This window comes from Podarcis bocagei (genome assembly GCF_964188305.1).
Source record: "Podarcis bocagei genome assembly, chromosome: 13".
NCBI classification, from domain to species: Eukaryota; Metazoa; Chordata; class Lepidosauria; order Squamata; family Lacertidae; genus Podarcis; species Podarcis bocagei.
The window spans coordinates 50,239,132-50,262,235 of record NC_138138.1 but is presented as its reverse complement, the minus strand read 5'-3'; the positions used below and the strand labels follow the sequence as shown (position 1 = coordinate 50,262,235).

The window sequence follows — 23,104 nt, the reverse complement described above, 5'->3', positions numbered from 1 at the left end:
TAAGATAATTCAGTATTCTAGAGCAAGCCCACCTCTGGTTTAGCCTGTAGGCATGTATAGATTCTGATGAAATCCTAGATGAGTTTTAGTGAATAAACCTCAATCTCTGCTGTATTAATCAACAAATATTTCCAGAATGTGACCAAATATATCGAGTGCTTCTTCCTGAGGACAAGATTAGATCTGCCCCTGTTGCATTGGAATGGCTAACCAGTTTCTGGATGGAATTTTCAACTTACTGCCACAAATAAGGGGTTTGCTGATGTTCCTTATCCCATTGAATTTCTCGTTGGACACTTTGCAGGAAAACTTCTTGCCGTTGTCCCAGTCTCTCTTGGTGACTGTTAGTTCACTCCTCAGGCTGTGACTGCATTTTGAGGTTGAAATGGTAGTGGGGCCATCAGATTGAAGAACTGCTTCATCCCTCAGCCACTGGAGTGTGGTTTTCTCAGTGTGCAAATTAATAGCATTGCAGGTGATGATGGCATTTAAGGGGGACCCCACAAAATCCATTAGGCGTGGTGCGCTGATGATAATGTTAGGTGGAGTGGCCGGGTTCAGTGCTTGAGAAGGAAGGAAAACAGTGCAAAGTAACTGTTTCATCGCAGATGAATCCAGCAACCCAAGGGTAAGATATACAACTGGAGGTATTCCTATGTGGCGAGATCTGCAGACCAAATTCATGAGATTGTCTTCTAGCAGATTGTGTGCCTGGCCTACTCTAGAGAAGCATGTTCACATTGAATCAACTGGAGCAGGGCTTCATTTGAGGCAAACCAAATGTGAGTTGGGTTCAGCCTGCAGAGGCAGGGCGCAGTCTCAGAACAAATTTAAGAGTAAAAACAGAGAAGGTAAAGAGTTCATTTCCCATGCTACAGGGTAATCATATGCAAGGGCTCATACAAACTTCTGCTTGCCCCCCAGGAAAACCCAGTCTTTGTTGCTGAATAGGAGGAAACATCAGTCAGGTTTTCGTTGGTTTGACATTTGCTCCAATTCAGCAGTGAAGAGCGGTTTTTGTCTGGGAAAAGGAAAATTGCTCGGACCCATGCTTTCTAGACATGGGACAAGGGGAAGGGGAAAGAAACACTATTTCTCATCTTAAATCAAGGGCAAGATCCTCTCCTCTCCTTTCTCTCCTTGAAATAAATAAATAAACATCCAATGCAGGAATGTCTTAGTTCTGACCTGGACTTACATAATTGTTCATTGTGTCAAGAAGATAAAATGATGTGCTGTAAAGCACTTTAGGAACTAGATAGTTAATTGGATGCAAGATACATACTTGATGCTAATCTCCTGATTTGTGTTGCTGTTGGCTGCTGGGTAATGTTGTTTTTTGAAAGAAAAAAAGAAAAGACAAATAAATTCACTTACGCTGACGAACCACTCGTACTGTCCTGGTTGTTGCAGAGTGAGCAGCCGTGCAATAGAAGGGATTGAAATTGCTCCAAGCATCAGAAGAAATAACCGCCTGGGAGCTTACGGTGAAAGCCCCATTGGAGGACCTGATTGAAGGAAATTTATTAATCTCGAAGGTCCCGCCAGTGGCATTGCTCCAGGAGAAAATGACTGGGTCAGGGAAACCCTTGGCCAAACACCCGACGGTGATTCTTGCATCATTTGTAATGCACTTAGGAGACGGAATAAGTGGGAAAACGGTGGGGGCACCTGGAGAAACTGTGGGAGAGAAGAAAAACAAAAGGATAGAGTGTTTTTGGAAGATGTAAAATCTTCAGCTGAGATTGGTTATCTGAAAGGTAATGAACTATTGTTTTGTAGAGAAAGAAACATTAACGTATGTGTGCTATTGCTGAGATGAGTTATTCTGATGCTGTTTTTTTGACTACAAGAGGCATGTTTCAGGGTCCTGAGGTATCACCTTACAGTGGTACCTCGGGTTAAGTACTTAATTCGTTCCGGAGGTCCGTTCTTAACCTGAAACTGTTCTTAACCTAAGGTAGCACTTTAGCTAATGGGGCATCCTGCTGTTGCCGTGCCACCGGAGCATGATTTCTGTTCTCATCCTGAAGCAAAGTTCTTAACCTGAGGTAGTATTTCTGGGTTAGCAGAGTCTGTAACCTGAAGTGTATGTAACCTGAAGCATGTGTAACCCGAGGTACCACTGTATTTCTGTTTTTAGTTCTTAACTGCTCAACTGCTTCTTGGTCTTCATTGTTAATATGGAATATGGGGCGGGGAGTAGGGGAAGCTTGGTCGGCCTCACAGGATTGTCAAAGCTTTTCTCATGACTTTGGGCATGTAGGACAAGGCAAAGAATGTGGTACCTGTCAGATATTGCCAGATTATGAATCCCATCACTGGGCATGTCGGCTGGGAATGATGAGAACTGGGGCCTAACAACATCTGAAGGGTACCACACTGGCTACTCTTAATGTGTATTAAGAGTATATAATCTTTCTATTTTCTTTCTAGCAGACCATTCAGGAGGGCAGTGAGATTGAAGTGTCCACAGACCATGTTGACACTCCCAGCTACAGTGGTGCCTTGCAAGACGAAAATAATCCGTTCCGCGAGTCTCTTTGTCTAGCGGTTTTTTCGTCTTGCGAAGCAACCCTATTAGCGGCTTAGCGGATTAGCGCTATTAGCGGTTTAGTGGCTATTAAAGGCTTCACGGCTAAAAGGCTATTAGCGGCTTAGTGGCTTAGAAAAAGGGGGGGAAGCGAAAAAAATCGCAAGACTTGCAAGACGTTTTTGTCTTGCAAAGCAAGCCCATAGGGAAATTCGTCTTGTGAAGCGCATCGAAAAATGGAAAACCCTTTCGTCTAGCGGGTTTTTCGTCTTGCGAGGCATTCGTCTTGTGGGGCACCACTGTATAAAGAGAAATCTCACTCAGGTGATAAACAAACAAAAAACGAAAAAAGGACTGAAATAGCAACCACCCCCACTCCAAAGAGGACTAAGAACGTTCACAGAATGTTTTTTATTTAGAGAATTATGACCCCCTTCATGCTCAAAGAAAGAATGATAAGGTTTGTAGTCAAAGTGCTCCTCTGATTCTAACCCATCACCCTCTTGAAAACCCTTCCAGCTACACACAGGTAAAGTCTCTAGTGGGCTAAAACACCCTGGATCGTGCACGTGCAATGGGAAAGCCAGTTTCCTCAGCCTCACCATGCTTAAGTATTTGTGATTCTTCAATTTTCCAATACCACCTATTCACTCGGAATGTTTGAGAACTTCCTAGTAGCTGGTAGTGGGGATTTAGGCATGAGATGGGAACCCTCACTCTTTACAGGATGAGCTTTTAGCCAAGGTTGTTGGCTTATGAAAGGAGATGTTGTGTACATCAGGGAAGACTGATGCTTACACTGGGGTCTTAAAGGTGCTTGATGTTGGAGTTCGTAAATTTATGCCTGCAGATGAAAAGCCAAGTCATGGCTGATTAAGTGTAAATGCTTGCATCAACAGCTCAAGGTCATGAGCGCAAGGAACCTGTGCCACAAATGACTCAGCCCATGAGAGAGTATAACTAGCCTTGTGTTTGTAACAAGTAGTGTGACTTGCTGGAAGGTAACATTCCTGTGTTGGATCTCTGGCAGAAAGTGTTTTTCCTGGAAAGGCTTTAGTTGCTCTATTCTGAGAGGCAGACAGAGGTAGGATCACTTTATACTTGTACATAGTTGTGCTTTTAGCTGTCAGTAAAATACACTGTTGCTGACCTTACTGAACTGTCTGGCGTACTTTTTTCTGCAAACAATGTCCTGGGTTCAATTGCACATTTCGCTTGGTGTGCTGACTGCACTCTGCCCATGCCTCAAGAGAATAAAGACTCAAGCGATTCTGTTGCTGACATCCCCTAAACCTCCACCCCAGCCATCTATGTCCACAATCCTTGGGTTTATTTACTCACAAGATTGCCTTACGCCACATGTGCCCACCTGACCTACAGAATCAGCACTATTACACTCATTCTGCAGTTGTAAAAACACACACATTTAAAATTGGCACTGGACTCCCTTCCTAATCATAGCAGGCAGATGCAGTTGCTTTGTAATCTTCATCTAGTAAGGGCTTGGCATAGTGCAGCCTCTGAAACAAACTTAGCCCCTGGCTCCCTTCTGCTGATCTCCACCAGATAAGTATTAATATTCAGGCCTCAGCTTTCCTTGGGTCTTTTCCTCACACCTCTCTTTTCAACTCATTTCCCTCTAGCTCAACTGCGGAAATTAACTCCTCACTTTATAACCTGCAGCCAATCCGAGTCTGCTATCACCCAGACCAATCAGAATGAACTTACCTAATGCACCTCCTAATCAGTGCTATTTTTCTAGAAAAAAGAGAGGTGCCAGAACTTGTTTTCTTAGAATGGCAATGGCACCCACCTGAGAGGTGCCAGAACTGAGTTCCAGCTGGAAAAAAGTAAGCCCTACTCCTAACACATTCTCCCTTTTCTCAGAGTCTGCCCCCATGTATTTAATGCTAAACAGGCTTGCAGCATAGCAGTAAAGCAAAGCACAAGTCCTTGAGCTTTGACAGTCATGGGAATCTCAGAATATATTTTCCTTCATAACATATACACAGAGACAATATTTCTTTACATTGTGTGGATAAAACAAAGGTCTGGAGATGTGTCCCAGGAGGACACTTTCTTCATCCCCAAACTCTCCCATGCAATGCACGAAGGGATTTTAAAACACTTTTTATGCTGTACTACTGCAATTTATTTCGGTGAGCAGTATCTTGCTCACTTAGCAGCCACATGCTTGGAAGAACTGTGCACAGTTCCCTCTACTGTCTTTGGCCCCAGAGGACCAGCAGAAACCTCACCAAAGAAGGGACTTGGTTGTGATGCTTGCTCACCTCCTAGCTAAGCATTAAATCTCTGGGGTTACTGAGTGAGTTACAGAGCTCAGATGTCCCACAACCGTTTCAGGGATGGTACTGAAGGCTTGTGTGTCTTGGCTGAGTTTGCCAAGCTTTTTTTTTTTTTGGGGGGGGGGCTGAGATGTGACCAGTTGCTCCTCTTGGCCTTCCTGATGCCATTCATATCTCTCAGATAAGCATCCCAGACTCAATTGAGAGAATCCCCAGATAGGACTGAATACACTTCTGGGCTGAAAGCCGCTGCCAGTCAGTGTAGGCAATACTGAGCTAGATGGACTAAGTGGTCTGACTCAGTATAAGGCTGCTTCCTGTATCCCTAGGACACCCTGAATTTCTCTCTGTGCAAAGCAATAGGTTTCTGAGCTGGGGGAATCTCAGGTGGAGTTCACCTTGAGGCATTGGAGGGAATTTGGGGCTTTTTGTAAAAGAGCCCCTTTAATGAGACCCTGGGGTTCTGTTAAAACCCCTTGGCTCACAAAAGCTCCCTTTTGTCCATAAGAGACACAAACAGCCGAATTTGCTGCTTCGTTGCTGGAGACACCAAAAGATAGGATAAGGGCAGCATTTGGGAGTGAACCAGCTATGCTAGCTAAATAAAGGCTACAACTCCCTCTTAGTAGGCATGTAGGCTTCAGAACTTTGTCTATGCAAGCATTTTTTAGTAAGCAACAAAGGGCCTACCAAGGGCTGGCACATCAAGGTGCAGGCAGGGAAAGTGATATTCAATGGTTTTTTGCCAGCTGTTTGGGGGCTCTGTATGTATTCTTTGCGTGTAAATCCTATAAAAAGTCTTACTGGACAACGCCCAGTGTTCAGATTTTGGGAAATATCCTGCTGAATCAGTTAGTTTGCACAAACTAATAAATGCTGGGCTCTCGCTCCTGAGTTTCATTGGCAAGATCCAGGGAGAACAGGGTTTTTTTACCTGCAGCAATCTGACTTGCATGCGACTATCCCAGTTGTATGGTGGGACTGGAGGTGTGGAAAACCACTCTGCACTTTCCCAGCTTTTGCAAAGTTAGCTTAAGGCCTATCCAAAAGCAGTGCTTTGGGGAGAGGTGTAAGGAGCACCTAGTGCTCTTCACTGGGCTGAATGGAAAGGGCGGCACATATTCCAGCTGAAGGCTGAGCTTCCATTAACTGTGGTGAAGGAAAGAAGCTGGTTGCTACCTTAGAGATTTACTGAAAGTTACTACTGAGCTCAGATCTTGCGTACCTGCCAGTAGCGTTGCAGGCTGTACTTCAAGTGCCCTATCCGCAATCTCTGCCTTTACTGAATCCAGGAGACACACAGCTCTCCTAGCTGAGTATTTGATTTCAAGGAGGCTGGATACCCCAGCTCTCCTACAATCTTCCTACCAGCCCATGAGTTGGATGGTGCCCTTCTTTGAAGCCCAATGCTTAGCTTGAAAGCTTTTTCATCCCAGCTTAGCACAGAGCTTTTGAGAAGAGAAGGGTATGACCCTAGTAGTAGTTCTTAGCCTCTGCAAATTTGCAGCTTAGTGTGGGCCCAACACTTCCCAAGGTGACCACCAGCTAGCGTGTTATAGCTCGGGTATAGCTGCTGTAGATCCAAATGGCTTGCATGACCCTCCGCTGAACACTGGGATTCTAGCAGATCCTAGGAGCTTACCCCATGATTGTTCCCAAAGGCACGGCTGAGCTGAAGCCTTCCCGAGCTCAGCAATGAGCTTCAGAAAGACACTGGCTTGACCTCTGCACTATCTGCAATAGTCTAAATAGCTTGCATTTATCCCAGCTCAGAAACCAGTTACAGAGAAGCTATGGGGATGCCAGGAGAATTTCCCATCCTGCTCAGCAAAAAACCACCCAGCCCTGCTTAGGCAAAAGATTTGGCGCATCGCAAGGTTGTATGCTTCAGAGAAGCTAGGTGGATTTTAGGACGTTCTCCATTATTTCCAAAGCCACAGCCAAGGGACTGCCCACCTTATTCCTAAGTGAGCACTGGGCTTTAGAGAGCCTCTGATTGCTCTCCTACAAATGCTGCTGCTGTTTGAAAGGTTTGGTGCTGTTTCCGCCAAGCAGTGAGTATCAGAGCAGCTAGAAGGTTGCTTGGTGCTTCCCTTAACATTTCCAAAGCTGCAAAGGATCAGGGAGCCACCTAGACCTTGCATACTCCACCCCCAGCTGAGCACTGGATGCTAGAGAAGTTCCAACTGCTTTTCTTGCAGCAGTGCCAAGCTGAGAAGGCTGCTTCTCCAGTTACTCTCCAGTCTCTCTTATGCTCAGCAGGCAGGTGGCAATAAGCAAGCCTTAAAGCAGGAAGCAGTAATCAATGCGAGAAACCAGAACTCAAATGGAAATACTAGTATTTATGCTCAAGCCTACAGTGGTACCAGTTACAGATAGGTAGCCGTGTTGGTCTGCCATAGTCAAAATAAAAAAATTCCTTCCAGTAGCACCTTAAAGACCAACTAAGTTAGTTCTTGGTATGAGCTTTCGTGTGCATGCACACTTCTTCAGATACACTGGCAACTTCTGTTTCAGTGTATCTGAAGAAGTGTGCATGCCTACAGTGGTACCTCAGGTTACATACGCTTCAGGTTACATATGCTTCAGGTTACAGACTCCGCTCACCCAGAAATAGTACCTCGGGTTAAGAACTTTGCTTCAGGATGAGAACAGAAATCGTGCAGCGGTGGCGCAGCGGCAACAGGAGGCCCCATTAGCTAAAGTGGTGCTTTAGGTTAAGAACAGTTTCAGGTTAAGAACAGACCTCCAGAGCGAATTAAGTTCTTAACCCGAGATACCACTGTATTACAAAAAAGTTCCCTTTGACTTACCCCATCAAAGGCTGCCATTGAATGGTTGAGGCAGCCAGGTTCAAGCCACCACTGTCTGTTTCTTTGGGAAAGTCATCTCTGCTGTATGAAGCCTTCAGAGTTTTCCCTAATGTTCACAGAAACTGCCCTCCAAAAGAAAATTGTAGCTAGTGATGTCCTTGGGACTAACATGATGGTTTTAAAACAGATGCAGTACATTGTTGTGGTTGAGTGATGTCTGGGGTACGGGCTATAATTGGAATCCCAAGATGCCCACATGAAGGTTGGCTCAGAGAGAACTTCCTCTTTCCCTATTATAGTTTGTCTTGCCTTGTTTACTTGTTTTCAAACTTCAGAAATTTGGTTGGTGGGAAAATCTGGCAAAACAGCCTCCCTCCACATTCACACACCCCACCCTCTAACATTATTTATTTAAGAAATGAATAAAATCCTGAATTATCACTTGCTGCAAAGAGTTGTCTGGGCAAAGTATATGTGATAAAGAAACCAACTATTCCAGAGCATTAAAAACACTGAAAGCAGATACCTCAGGCGGGACTAGGCCTTACCCCCAGAGGCCTTGAATTTATTTTTGTTATCTAATTCCATATCACTTTTCAGGGCTGCCAAATACTTTCCAATTTTCACCTCATGGAACTGGGAGGGTGCAATTTCCCCCAGGTTGCTTTGGCATCAAGATGCTCACACGAAGAAATCCCTTCCAAGTGAGCAAACTCTTTGATGCACATCACCTCCTGTACCATTCTGAGGAGTTTTTAAAAAGTTACTCCTCATGTGGAGGGAGTTGATTTTGGGTGCCATCAAAGACTTCCTGTTTCCAGCGGTGGAAAATGGCAGCTCCCACACGATTGGACCTCAGCCGTTCCGATAATTCAGGGCTGATATGGGGGTAATTAGCCCTGGCAGCCTCACCAGGGCAGGGGAGGACTGTCTCGACGACCTGCAGTCTGCCCCAGATTGCTGATGTGGCAGACGGCAGGGACACTGGGTCATGGAGCAAGGGACGGCTGACACTCCTGCGACGCCACCCCATAGCTGGACGCATCTCTTTGGGAAAATATAAAGATTTGGAAAACAAACAGACACGCTCTGAATTGACGAAGCTGGGGAAAAACCTGCAGTATGTACAGTCTCTGGTGCAAAAGATCGAACTTCAAAGAGATCCTCATCATGACGTTTGGAATGTGGAGGGGCTTGGTATGTAAAAAACATCCTTATCTCCCTAACATCAACAATCCGTAATGCATGCCAAGACTCATTAAGAACTTAAATTGCTCTTCAAAAAGTGAGCACAGATGGTCTTTCATATATAATTGGGATCTGTTTGCAGCCTCTTTTCTTCTAAGACAGGAAATGTCTGTTAAAGACGAAAACAAAGAACAAAGGACAAAATGGCTTCTACCCACCACGTATTTATGGAATATCTGAAATACTTCCCTGACTAAGAGAAACAGGAGCTAATTGATGGTTGGTTATAAAGACTGGAAACAATATTACATATACAACTGTTTGCAAAAAGATGGGTTTTTTATTATGAGCGAGAGAGAGGGCTAAATGGATGTCTGGCAGCCTCCTCTAGGGCCCGGAGGGGGGACTGGGAGGATTCCAAAGGCCAATTGTTAACTGTCTGATATATGGTTACATTGCAAACAGTCTGTTCAAGAATAAATCAATAAGGAGGTTACAGAAGGAAATTTCTCCCTGTTTATTTGATAGCACCTGGACGGGAAGGATTAACGATCTGGGAGCTGCCAAAATAACAACTCTCAAAGAGTGGGACAGAACTTTGAAATGGGATGCAATTAAATGAAGCGGTGCGATGAAAAAACAGCTGAAGGAGTACAATATACGGACAAATCTGCACTCCATAGGAAAAAAAAGTATCTGTTTTCTGACATGAATGAGGATTGTAGAACTAGAGTCAAAATGTGGAGGGGAAAAATCGGACATGGAATTATGAATAACATTGAGGATGATAAAAAATTCCTTCCAGTAGCACCTTAAAGACCAACTAAGTTAGTTCTTGGTATGAGCTTTTGTGTGCATGCACACTTCTTCAGATACACTGAAACAGAAGTTGCCAGACCCTTCTGCACACGAAAGCTCATGCCAAGAACTAACTTAGTTGGTCTTTAAGGTGCTACTGGAAGGAATTTTTTATTTTGACTATGGCAGACCAACACGGCTACCTATCTGTAATTGAGGATGATGAGAGGCAGGACTTTGATGTTGAATGCGCTTCAAAATTCAGACCGTGGGAAGTCCAAACAAAATTATTACAATTTGGAAGACAATTGGACCTTTTTTTATTTTAGTTTTTTATTTTTATTGGATTTGATTTGATATGTTAATTGGATGTTTTTATTGGAAAATTAATAAACGCTTAAAAAAAAAAGATGGCAGAATGTGGATGGAATGATATGTTTCCCTGAAGTACCATTTGTGGTGACATTTCCTGTCCAAGCATAATCAATAATAATAATAATTTATTATTTATACCCCGCCCATCTGGCTGTGTTTCCCCAGCCACTCTGGGCGGCTTCCAACTGAATATTAGAAACAGTACAGCATCAGACATTAAAAACTTCCCTAAAGAGGGCTGCCTTCAGTTGTCTTTTAAAAGTAAAATAGTTGTTTATTGCTTTGACATCTGCTGGGAGGGCGTTCCACAGGGCAGGCGCCACTACCGAGAAGGCCCTCTGCCTGGTTCCCTGTAACCTTACTTCTCGCAATGAGGGAACCGCCAGAAGGCCCTCGGCGCTGGATCTCAGTGTCCAGGCTGAACGATGGGGGTGGAGATGCTCCTTCAGGTATACAGGACCGAGGCTGTTTAGGGCTTTAAAGGTCAGCACCAACACTTTGAATTGTGCTCAGAAACGTACTGGGAGCCAATGCAGATCTCTCGGAACCGGTGTTATGTGGTTCCGGCGGCCACTCCCAGTCAGCAGTCTAGCATGTTAATGGGAGCTGTTGAATTATGCTCCACGCTAATCCATTGGAGGAAAAATACAATTTTAGTTTGCAGTTTTCACGAATGCATGTGGTGATGGGGCAGGAAAAGAGCAATGGAACTGGCACTTTCAAAGTGACGGGCTGGCACAGTGGAGGCGGGAAGTCGTGGTGAGCCTCCCGTCCCTACCCTGTGCCCTCCTGAGGCAGAGGAAGGAGGAAGAGAGAGTGTCTTAGTTCTGTCACTAACCCCTAAAAATGACTCTGTGTGACATACCCTCCAGCATTCCTCAGATGAAAATGTCCCTATTTTCTTCCGAGGCATGTTGCAGAGTATGCTATGTACACAGAGACAGGCAACATTGTCTATGTGGTCATCTAACTACACAACAGGTACATGTTTTCTCCATGCCAAACCTGATTATTATTATTATTTTTTTTTTGGGGGGGGTAACAGATGTGGAGAAAATTTGCCACCTGGGTAGAAATGGTAAATCTGGATTGCTCCTCACCAGGTACAGCAGGAATGAGTAATGGCTGCTGCTAGTGGGAGTGAATGTGGTTATCTAGGCCTCTGTCTGGCCTTTGTGACTCTCCCAAGGCCATCCAGTTATGACCCACCTTTTCACTCTCTTCAGGTGGTTTTGATTTGCTGTAATATGTGATAATGTAATAGCGTACAGTCTGGCCCCGAATTGGGTTCCTCCTGGATTGCCATTGAAAAGGAGTTGCACAAGGGGAAAACAGCTCAAATATGTGTTTTCTAGGCATGGCACAAGCAGGAAGAAGAAGAAGAAGAAGAGTTTGGATTTGATATCCCACCTTTCACTCCCTTTAAGGAGTCTCAAAGTGGCTAATATTCTCCTTTCCCTTCCTCCCCCACAACAAACACTCTGTGAGGTGAGTGGGGCTGAGAGACTTGAAAGAAGTGTGACTGGCCCAAGGTCACCCAGCAGCTGCATGTGGAGGAGCGGAGACGCGAACCCGGTTCCCCAGATTACGAGACTACCGCTGTTAACCACTACACCACACTGGCTCTCAGTGTGGATGTGGATGCGTCCTAACTTTCAAAAGCTAAAGTATAATCTACTATTGAAAGATGTTAGAAAAGACTTAAAGACTTGGACGCAGACAGATCTATCATGGACTGGCTATATTCCACATTGAAATTAATGGTTGTCCCAAGTTTTTTATTTTTGTTTCTCCATTTATCTCCATTTATCTATCCCCAGACTTGTTCAAAAAGTGGCAAAAGCTGTTCATCCAATTTGTATATTTAGGGAGACATTTGAGGCTGAGATCCTCAGTCGTACATCATTGTACACAAAAATGTTCTGAAGTCCATCTTCAACCCATTTGTTGCAGCCAACTCCTGTGTATGGCATAAAAGGTATTTGCATCTAGCACCTCCAATCTCCTCTCTGAGCCCATTCATACTACAACCTCTGTTCCACTCCGAGGAGGGAGGTTTAATATATAATGTTTGGAACCATGCAGGGTTGTACAGGCTGGAAGGTGTTTTTTTTTAATGATGGGGGCATGCACCTGATAGGCGAATAAGTTACACATGAATTAGGGAACAGAAAGATGTGATGGCTGTCAGGAGCTTGTTCTACATTCGAGTAGGACACTGGCAGAGACACATGCCCAGCTGGCATGTTCTCTCCCCCCTGGTCGATCGTTCGGGAGCTTCATTAGCTTTCTTCAGCCTGAACATCACAGCGACCAATGCCAACAGATACCGACACACTTAGGGATCCGCAGAGTCTTCGCAGCTTGCGTAACAGACCTCAGCAACTCAGCATTTTGACTAATCTACTTTATTTGCATATAAACACACACGGAGCACTGCAACATGGCTCCCTCTCTCTCTAGTATCAGACAGCAAAGAAAAAACAAAGGACAATAGTCCCACTTCACAGAACACAGTAACACAAACATCCTGTCTCAATCACTTCCCACTTTGTGGAGTCAAAACATACACCATCATGTGAAAGACAACAATCCCATGACTGCAATCATGGAACAGGAATTCTAACAATGGCTGCACTTGTACCAGGCACTTCACTTCATCTTGAACCCAACAATTAGTCCACAAGCAACCATGTCTTTAGCAACATTGGGAAATTTGATTCTCAACACGAATCTGACTCCAGAAAAGACGTTATCTATAAAATACTCGGGGATCTCTAATTAGGTCTGATTGATTCAACGAAGCAAGTTTGGGAGTTGGATTTGTGAATAGAGCTGGAGAAAGCAGACGGGTGTAATACGTGGGCCAAAAACGCCGCTAAGGTCTGTCTCCAGTAATATCAGAGAAAACACACTCAAAATTCTGCCTTGGTGGTATTTAACTCCACAAAAGGGCAGTCACATGGACCTATCCTCCTCTCCCCTGTGATGGAGTCGGTACCCTCCATCAGTCCCTGACTGTATATGGTAAGTGGTTGACATGTAGCAAACACCAACCATTCTGGATGAATATTTTCAATGAAATAAATCTCATAACACAACAGACTGTGCATTGCACACCACAGTTGGCTTTAATGAGCACCTTTATCGAGCATTGATAAAGACCTACAACACAAAGAACTAATTACATTCCTCCTTGTGGTGGCTTGGCAGCATATTGTGCAGAAATGGAAAAATCTGGGTCATCTTCAACTCTCTCCGTGGAGACAGAATATGTGGATGGTAGCACTGATGGAGAAACTAGCTAAGTATGTAAAAGTATTAAACGTTCCTCAAGACTCAGATGACTTTATAGATGCATGGCATCCGCTCTTACCACAACAAAGGTATCTAGCACCTGCCAGCTACCCATGTTCACCTGTGGTGTAATGCATTTTAGTTATAAAAAGTGTGTTTCTTGAATAAACTGAACCCTTTCTTGCCTCTGGATGCAGTGTGGGATACACTTAAAACTAGAAAATTAGTTAGAGTAACAATTCAGAAGGAATGTAAAATGCTCATGTGAAATGTAAGCTTAATGTATAACAGGATAAAGGCAAACATTCTATTTGATATATGTGGTACAATACTCTGTCTACTGCATTCAGAGTTGAAATTGCAATATCCTCTTTTTGGGTTTAGACTAGGTAGGCAACAATAGCTAAAATGAAATATGACCACGACAGAGTCACAGCAATGAGTGGTATGCAATGCTAGTCCTAAATCAGAGTAGACCCATTGGAGTTAAAAGGGATAATTGAGTTTAATTAATTTCAGTAGGTCTGCTTTAAGTACACACACACACACACACACACACACACACACACACACACTGAAGGAAGGCAAAATTATAGCATACATGTTTGAAGGATAAACAACCAGTCCAATAGGTCCAGTTCAAATGGAACACTGGCAGCAAAAGGCCATGCATGTCTAGTCATATATTAGTCCCGTTTAGTTTGATAGGACTTGCTCCCAGATACATGATGAGACAAAGCGAGACAGAAATGTCATCTGTCCAGTCGACCTTCCCCCAAAAGTGAAGGGAGAAATATTAAGTCCTTGATTATGCTGCTGATGAAAGAAACCGAAAGAATATACAGTCCTTAATGTTAGGCAACTTATTGTCCCTCTTCAGATGACCCTTCACTTTGTTATTTCACCTGGAATTGGAAAACAACCATAATTAATGTTTGCCTGGACAAAAATAAAGCCGTACAGCCCTCCACTCTTTCACAACTTGCTATCCCATTCATCACTGTGATTTAGTGATGCAATAAAACTCTATTCCAATAGCATGGGGTGATATTTTTATTGGGCAATCAGAACTGGCAGGGCTCATCTACCTCCCTCACAGTTAGATGGTTAGATCTACAGAGGGTCTATATGAAATTGCTGAAATAAAATATCCACACAGTGAGGGGGAGAGTTTAATCTACATTTCTGAAAAATAGTCCTATGTTTACATGATATACACACATTACTTGTCTAAGAATAATAGTCCTTTGACTTATATAACCCTAACGCTTTGCAAAATACAGTGGTACCTTAGTTTATGAACTTAATCCTTTCCTGAAGTCCGTTCTTAAACCAAATCTGTTCTTAAACTGAGGTGCGCTTTCCCTAATGAGGCCTCCCACCACCAGTGCCCTTCCACTGTTCGGTTTCTGTTTGTAGACCGAGGTAAAGTTTGCAAACCGGAACACTACTTCCGGTTTTGCGGAGTTCGTAAACAGGATTGTTCTTAAACTGAGGTACCACTAAATCGTATTTTCTTGAACCTTAGCTTGGTCTCACCCCCTTGAAAACCATTGTAGTTTCTTACCCTACCAGCTATAAGTGAGTTACTATTGGTCCTCAGTTGCAAAGCATGATCAAAGGCCTCTTGCTTCAGAACCCCCTGTTGCATTTTACCTTGATGACAGTCACGGTGACACTGTAGAAAAGGCTCACGAGGAAGAAAATGATGAAAGTGGAAAGGATCGATGACAGGCTTTCAAGCTCTTCATCGTCGTCAGCATCTATGAACCCATCTAGGTAAGCTTTGGACAATACATGCAGGTCAGATTCTTCTGGAGTTTAGAAAGATGGGGAGGTCTCAGTGTAGCGAAGTGACACAGGAGGGAAAAGTAGGTTACTTTTGTGGGGAACTGGGAAAGGAATGTGAAAGAAGCACACTGAGAAACAAGACAATTCCATCTTTAGACTGGGCAAAATCCAATCTTGACAATGCCAAGTGGCGTGTGGAGTCGGGGATAGGCAGGAGAAAGAGGAGTTGATTTAGCAAAGGGATGGAACGGTGACATGCTGCACCAAAGGGCAAAATCACAGATGTTGCAAACGCTTTAGTGTCTCTGCCTTTGGTTGTGCTGGCAACATGGTGCGGATTTGGCCCATATCCAACATGAGCTGAGCTCACGTTGAGGGAACTATAGCACTTTTAGGAGTTCTGCATGGCACAGCTTACTTGCTGAAAGGAGTCAAGGAGCCCTTTCTCCAAATGATGCTCTCTAAACCACATAGAGCCCTCAGGAGTTTTGCAATAACTGACCACCCGGCCCGAATGATTTTTGTGTCGTTCTTGACAGCATTGGATATTGTACTGTATTATAAGTTGCAAGCAGAGCCTATCATACTGATTTTTGTTTAAAAAAATTGTTTAGGATCCGTGAGTGGACAGCAATATTGAAATGCACTCTTCAGAGGGAAGAGATGTCTCAGCCTTGAGGTGCATTTTTGAGAGTTTATCTTATGAATCACACATGGGTTTCATTTGGAATTTTCCAACCAATGGTCTGCCGCAGAATATGGCTCTCCACCTTCCAAAATGATTGAATGTTTTAGCATTTTGTGCAACACTTAGGAACCTACAAATTGCCTTCCAATGAGTATCTCAACTGTTGCTAGTAGTGCACATGAGATAGAATGAGGGATAAAGTAGCTTGCCCAAAGCCACAGTATTCTTTGTAACTGAGGCGAAGGTTGAACTTACATTTATAAATTCAGAACTCAGCTCATTCCGTTATACTGGTGTGCTGTATCTTGTGAACATGAGTGCAGTTACTAGCCTCACCTATCCCCTGTAGATTCCTTTCAGATTTTATCCTCAGCAATACAAGTGCACAATCTAAACCTTTGTTTAACAGATGTAGATGGTGGTATTAGAGCAGTAAGGTGTCAGTAGAACAAATTACTCAAGTCACATGCTACAGGAGAAGGCAGTTCCCACTCCAGGAGCACTAACTATCCAATTTAACCTGTCTCCAAATATGAAAGGAAGCTGAGCATCAATAGAACCCATCTGCTGGCAGTTCCCAAAAGAAATTGCATTGGGCTGCAACTCATTACCAAGAAACAATGACTGAAGTTATCAAGGTGTTCTCCATAGCTTCCACAATCTGCTGTGGACTGAGATGCTTCTCAGTTACTCCTCTGCTGTCTACATCCACCATTTCCAAGAAGGAGTGGGAAATGGTTCTGAGTGGGAAGGACGATGACTGCACTTTTGTCAAACTGAAATGAAACAACTGGCTTAGTTTTGTCCTATGTGTCTCTCTTGCTGTGCCTTGGGAGAGAATTAAAGAGTATTGGTGTGCAACTGGTATTCAGAGACATATTGCCTTCAATAGCAGAGGTGGAGCCCAGCCATTGTGGGTAGTAGCTATTGTCAGTCATAACAAATGCAACCATCACATTTTTCTTTACTTTGTATTAGCAGAGGTTTAGATTACTTCCTATGTTAATGAAGCTCTAGATCTTTTCATCACAATGGACAAAGTGATTTTTGGAAATTGCAGTGCTACTTTTTTCAAGTTTTAGATGATCACGGACAAAGTGATGATCCTTTTTTTTAGGTATATACTCTAGCATTTGCAAAGAAACCTCAAATATGCAATTCACTGACACATGGGAAACTTCTCTGATGGCATCAATGCCACCATTATCATATTGTGCATTTGGAACTTGTTAAATGTGTGCTGTGGTGAACATAAATGGAAGCATCCAGTGTCCTAGGTCCACCTAAATTGTGATTGTTTATGCACACATGTTTTAATATTTTCTTTAGTCTTTGCTTTGAGATGCAATACAAAAATAAAGATAAGATGGATCAGGGTTGCAGAATGATAAACCCATGTGTGCTTGTAGAAACTGAAAACGACTGCTTTCTATGCATGATATTTATAAATATTTATTTGTGCGTCAGCGTGTTGATATTAGAAGAACTCTGCTATCATGTTATATTAATTTTTGTGTGTGCTTATGTAAATGTTTTTGCAATGTCATTGCTGTGTGAGAAAGACAGGAGCACTTCCAGCTGTTCTAGTGGGAAGGCTGTTCCTTGTCTGTGCAATTTGTTGGCTATTTCCACACGATGTCATTAGCATTGAAATGCTACCCTAATCCCTCCTTTAAAATGGATTTACCTTTAACTTTTTTTGGGGGGGAAATCCCCACTAAGTTAAAAAAGTGTTGCCAAAATTGGTGTTTTTGTGTTGGTGTTAAGCCCCTTTTTCAAAGCACCTGCAAAGTGTGGACATAGGGTTCCCTCTGAAGAGCCATCAAAGATGTCAATTTGCTTTTACAACCACACTTTTAAAAGCAACACGCAAGACATGTCATGAAACACTCTCTGCATGGTCCTGAGCAGCTTCTTTTGGTTCTTTAGGGGAATTTTACACTGAAACATCCTTGGATTGCTCTAAATTAAGCAACAATGTCAGCACCATTATATCCTTAGGAGTGAAATAATAAATGTGTGGTCCTAGACACCTAAAACAGATATTCTCTGTCCCACATGGAGGAATTAATCATTTTGAAGAAAGACTACAGTGACGTTTGTGTTTGTGGAGAAGAGAAAGTAATGGGAGACAAAGCTATAAAATGGGAGACAAAGCTATAAAATGGGAGACAAAGCTATAAAAGGCTGAAGAGCTAGCAAGGGAAAGGTATGGTGAGGTTGACAAATCTGATACTTGCAATGCTATACACAAGGGAGGGCTGGGTGTCTAACTGGGTGTCTAATGTCTAATGCTTTTATCATCCCTTGAAAATTCCAGATCATAGCTGAGAAAATGCTGAGAGTGGAAGCTTTATATCCTATCAAATTATTTTTTTTATCCTTTTATCAGAATTTCCAACAACAATCCAGATTTGTCTCCTTTCTTTATTTCAAACTATTGTTTTATTTCAGAAAGATGTGGCCAGTTAATTCTACATCATTTAGGGCACATCACCCCTCTTTTCCCCCACAAAAGGCCAATAATTAAACAAATGGAGACACAAAAAAGGAAAATAGAGGCTGGTAAAATTAGGGAGATGTGAAAGATATGCAGGAGGCTTGACAAGAATGGTTACTGGCAAGTGCTGGCGGTGTCGGAGAGCACGAGGGAGACGTTGACAACGGTTGGTTTACCCGTATTCTTGTCTATGGTCTTCTGAGACGTCTGGAGGGGCAACATCTCATGCCCCACCATGCAAGTGTAAGTAGTTCCAGAATTCCACTCTTCTGCCTTGACGTTCAGCATGCTATAGGCATAATACCGCTTGGGTGCCTTGGACTCCTGGGTGGCTGTGCTGGTGAAGTATTTGGAAACATCCACGGGCTCATCATTCCGCAGCCATTTGACAAAGAACTCAGGAGGGGAGAAATCTTTCATCAAACAAGTGACAGTGGCTGTTTCCTGCAGAGCCAGCTGATCCGGAGGAGGAGGAAGGATGTATATATGTGGAGCAGAGGGGTTGCCATCTGGAAGGTTAAAGGAGGGTGTGTGTGAAGAGAATTATCAAATGCATGGTTTTGTTTTTTAAGTACATTGCTAACCATCTTCCCCCCCTTTCCTTTTCTTAACTATGACGTCATTTGTATGGTTTGAGAGAGTCAGAAAAACCTGTGAGAAGATTGGTAGAAGCCTTCTAGGATGTCAAATGGACAATGACCAATGATGACCAGATCAGAGATTTGATACAATGGCTTTCTAAATCTGGATTTTTATTAAAGACTGTGGTGGCATGGTCCACTGCTTTGTGTGTGTAAAAAGAGTGGAAGAGCATAAGCGAGACAGAGAGACTATGGCTTACAGAGATGGTCCCATGAAGTAAGTGGGGACAAACTCATCTCTTCATTGCTAAGGTGGGCTGAGAATAGGGCAGGAGTCAGCAACCTGCAGCCCATGGGCCACAAGGGGCCCACAGGGGTTATTTAAATGGCCCATGAGCTGCCCCCTAACCGAGCTTCCCGCTTGGTGAGCCCCCGCGTGCTGCGCTAAACCGGTGCAGCATGGAGCAGGGACTCATTTCCGCTGCACTGAAAAACACGTCTGTGCATGTGCAGATGCCGAAAATCGCGTCTGCGCAGATGCGATCTGGCCCACAGAGCGATCTCCGTGGGAGTGAACCAGCCCAGGAGAGGTAAACCTTGCTGACCCCTGGAGTAGGGGCTTCATCTACTCTAAGAGCAGCCTCATATAACTTATAACCCATTCAGTCATATGGATTTTTTGACAGCATGCTGGGGGCTAAGTTGATGTTTCTTTTTGTTGCCCTTAGGCACACAGAAGCCCATACTGTACATGTCCACTGGGCAGGCATTGGAAGGATAGCTTATTAATTCCAACAACGATTGCTTAGATTCAGATGCGTGTTAAATCCCTCTTCCGCAAACTGCTGTGCTCCAGATGTTTTGGACCACAAAGCTCATCAGCCCCAGCCACTAAGCCCCATATTTGCTGATTTTGGAAGTTATAGTCCCGAACATCTGGGGAGACCACCATGTTAGGATAGCTTGTGTTAAATGATTGTGAAGACAGAATGAAACTGCTAAAATCAATGACATCAAGGGTCGCTTAATTTTTACTTTTTTTTTTTTTTGAGCTGATGTAAAATAGGCACCTACCTTGAGGCTTGCGCAGGGACCTGACTTCCATTGAAGGAAATAAATCTGGGTGAATAATTTTGCAGTTGAAAGTTTCTCCTTTTTCCCACTCATCTACACACACAGTAGCTACTGCATCTGCGTATATCAGATCACTGTTTTCTTCATCATGGTACGTTTCCAGTGCAGTGTCCAGGGGTTTGTCATCAGATGCTCTTGTCCAGGTGACGTTCAGCTCCTTAAGGTCTTGCTCATCGGGTATGTTGGAAATTCTGCAGGTCAGCTTGGCTGACTTGGTCTGGTAAATATCAGCATAGGAAGGTTGGATGGTCTCAACCGTGACAGGGATGGAAAGACCTAAGAAGAAGAGCATTGAGATCCATAGTAGGACAACACTTATGACAACCTCAACATATATTTGATTCAAACATCCAATGTCTTCAAAGAGTTCCATTGCTTATGTCCAAGTCAGAATAATTTCCCTTTCCCACAATAGTGCCATCTTCAAGGGGTTTGTGTGTGAGGGCTTCTGGATGGGAGACCTTGCTAGTTGCTGCACAAGTTCCTTTCCTTGGTGATCCACTGATTTGCCAGAGTCAATGATTCTACACTGTGCTCTTGGTAGAATCCCAAATGCACAAGGCATGCATTTGTAAGACTATCAAGAATCACAAGGAAATTTGATTCCTCCCCCACTAAAAATAATGTCAGAATTGGATCAGCAGAAAGTATGGGGACTATGAGTACCAAAACATAGACTGAGGTCTCACATAACACTGAAGCCAAGGTTGGATCTACATATCTCAGCGGTATCCCAGCATACTCTGAAGGATAACATTGCTGGACTATGGTGCTTAAGTGCCTTCAGACCTTGCTGTAAAATCTGCTTACCTATCATAATTCTGCTTTCTAGAGGATTTTCACCTCTTGTTGAGCGTTTTGGCATATGTAGATTTTCATGAAATCTTACCTCAGTTTTAGCCCAAAGCTAATATTTCTCCCGTGTTCAGAATGCAACCATATATACTGAGCGCTCCTTCCTTATGACAGAAATGAAAGATGCCCCTGTTGTCTTGAATGTTTCAATCAGCTTTCCGGTGCTCCGATGGAATATAATAACTTACCGCCACAAATAAGGGGCCTGCTGATGTTCTTTATCCCACTGAATCTCTCATTGGACACTTTGCAGGAGAACTTCTTGCCATTGTCCCAGTCGTTCTTGGTGATTGTTAGCTCACTCCTCACGCTGTACCTGTGCTTTGAGATCCGTATGGTGGTGGGCTCGTCAGATTCAATAACTTTTCCATCCCTCAGCCACTGGATTGTGGTCTTCTGAGTGTGCAGATTTATAGCAGTGCAGGTGATGGTGGCATTCAAGGGGGACCCTGCAAAATCCTTTAGGAGTGGTGCGCTGATGATAATGTTAGGCGGAGAGTCTGGGCACACTACTGCAGAAGGAAGGAAAGTGACAGAAGGTAAACAAATTTATTGCAGATGAATCCAGCAACTCAAGGGGAACTGCAGATCCAGGTCTATCGAGGAACCCTCATTCACAAGACTCATGAGATTGTCTTCTAGAAGGTTGTGCGTCTAGACAAGCATTTCCCAATCCATTTCAATGGCTTCATCCCACAGAGTGAAGGCTCACTCTCAGAATGAATGACAGTGTAAGAGCACATGACTAGTTCATTTCCCATGCTACAAGGCAATCTTATCCTATTCACCTATATCTTGGATTAGGGGCCAGGTTTCAAACGGATTTGAAACGCTTTCCCTCTTTTACATAAATTAATCTTCACCCTATGCAGAAAAGCATTAGTTCTGAACTTAGGTAATTATTCAGTGTGTTAAGAATACAGACAGGTATGTGGTCCTTTGGGAACTAGCTAGTTATAGGGTTGCAATATTTGGAAGGGCAAAAAAGAACACACACACACAAATACTGCTGATGCAACAGGGAAATCCAGACATAAGGGAACCCTAGCTAGTTATTGGATGGAAGATATATCGCAAGATTATCACAAGAGGTCACTTCCCATAAAAGACCATGCAGAAATCAAGCATTTGGTCTTTTAAGAGTTCCCTAGCACTTTCTGACTCCTTTATGCTAATCTCCTGGTTTGAGCTGCTGTTGGCTGCTGGGAAATCTTGGTTTTTTTGTAGACAACAAGTCAAATAAATTCACTTACTCGGACGGACAATTTCTTCTGTTCTGTTTCCAAGAGAGTGAGCAGCCTTGCAGTAGAATGGATTAAAATGCTTCCAAGCTGCAGCAGGGACAACTGCCTTGGAGCTTGCAGTGAAAGTCCCACGGGAGTTGAAGAAAGGAGGAAATTCTGTAAACTCGATTGCCTTGTCTTCATCGTTATCCCAGGAGAAAGTGAGTGAGCCAGGCAGGAAATCCTGGGCCAAGCAGCCAATAGTGAGGCTTTCATTGTTGGAGATACTCCCAGAAGATGGAATGAGAGGAAAGACATGCGGGGCAGATTGGCAAGCTGAGGAAACACATAATAATAATAATAATAATAATAATAATAATAATAATAATAATAATAACAACAACAACAACAACAACAACAACAACAACAACAATAATAATGGTGTTGTTGGTTTTTTTTTGAAGATGCTTCATTTTTAGCTGGGATTGCTTATCTGAGCTGAGCTATTTTAATTATCTCTCAATGTTTAAAATTGTTTTAACTGCTTTTATTTATAACTTTAATATTTATTGTAAGCTGCTTTGAGGTTTTCCTACAATCAAGCAGTATATATTTTTTGTTAAATAAAATAAAATACATAAATCTAGGCCAGGTCCTTGGGCGCAGTCTACCTCTGACCGCCCAAGATTCTGTGGTTGCATTTCTGACAGGTTGGACAGTTTAGCCAACTTAAAAAACACCCACTTCTTCAACCTTATTTTGATAAGACCTTTACACAGGATGGCTTCTTCATCGACACTTCCACTTGTCCCGTCACTATCTCCAGGGAAAAAACCCACAGTTGTTTATCACTGAATTAGAACAAACATCAATCGGTTTTTCTGTGGATTGTTCTGATTCAGTGGCGAACAAGTTTTCTTGGGAGATGTGGCAGGAATAAACTATAGGACCCATACTCAGAAAGTAGAACTTATGATTTCTAGACACAGGACAAGCCCCATCTCAACCATTGGATCCATTCT

At 43.2% G+C, this 23,104-nt stretch overlaps 1 long non-coding RNA gene and 1 gene segment (V, D, J or C); both read right to left on the bottom strand.

The window, feature by feature from the left end:
- LOC308572088 (Ig mu chain C region-like) overlaps positions 1-23,104 on the bottom strand; it is an 81,404-nt gene that overhangs the window by 6,246 nt on the left and 52,054 nt on the right. The window contains exons 2-3 of the C gene segment in view: positions 1,378-1,680; positions 240-563 (exon numbers count right to left, since the gene is read on the bottom strand).
- On the bottom strand, positions 13,893-16,867 carry LOC308572600. The gene is made up of 2 exons (XR_014001825.1): positions 14,967-16,867; positions 13,893-14,215 (listed from the first exon to the last, which is right to left on the bottom strand). It is a non-coding gene; the product is annotated as an uncharacterized lncRNA (long non-coding RNA).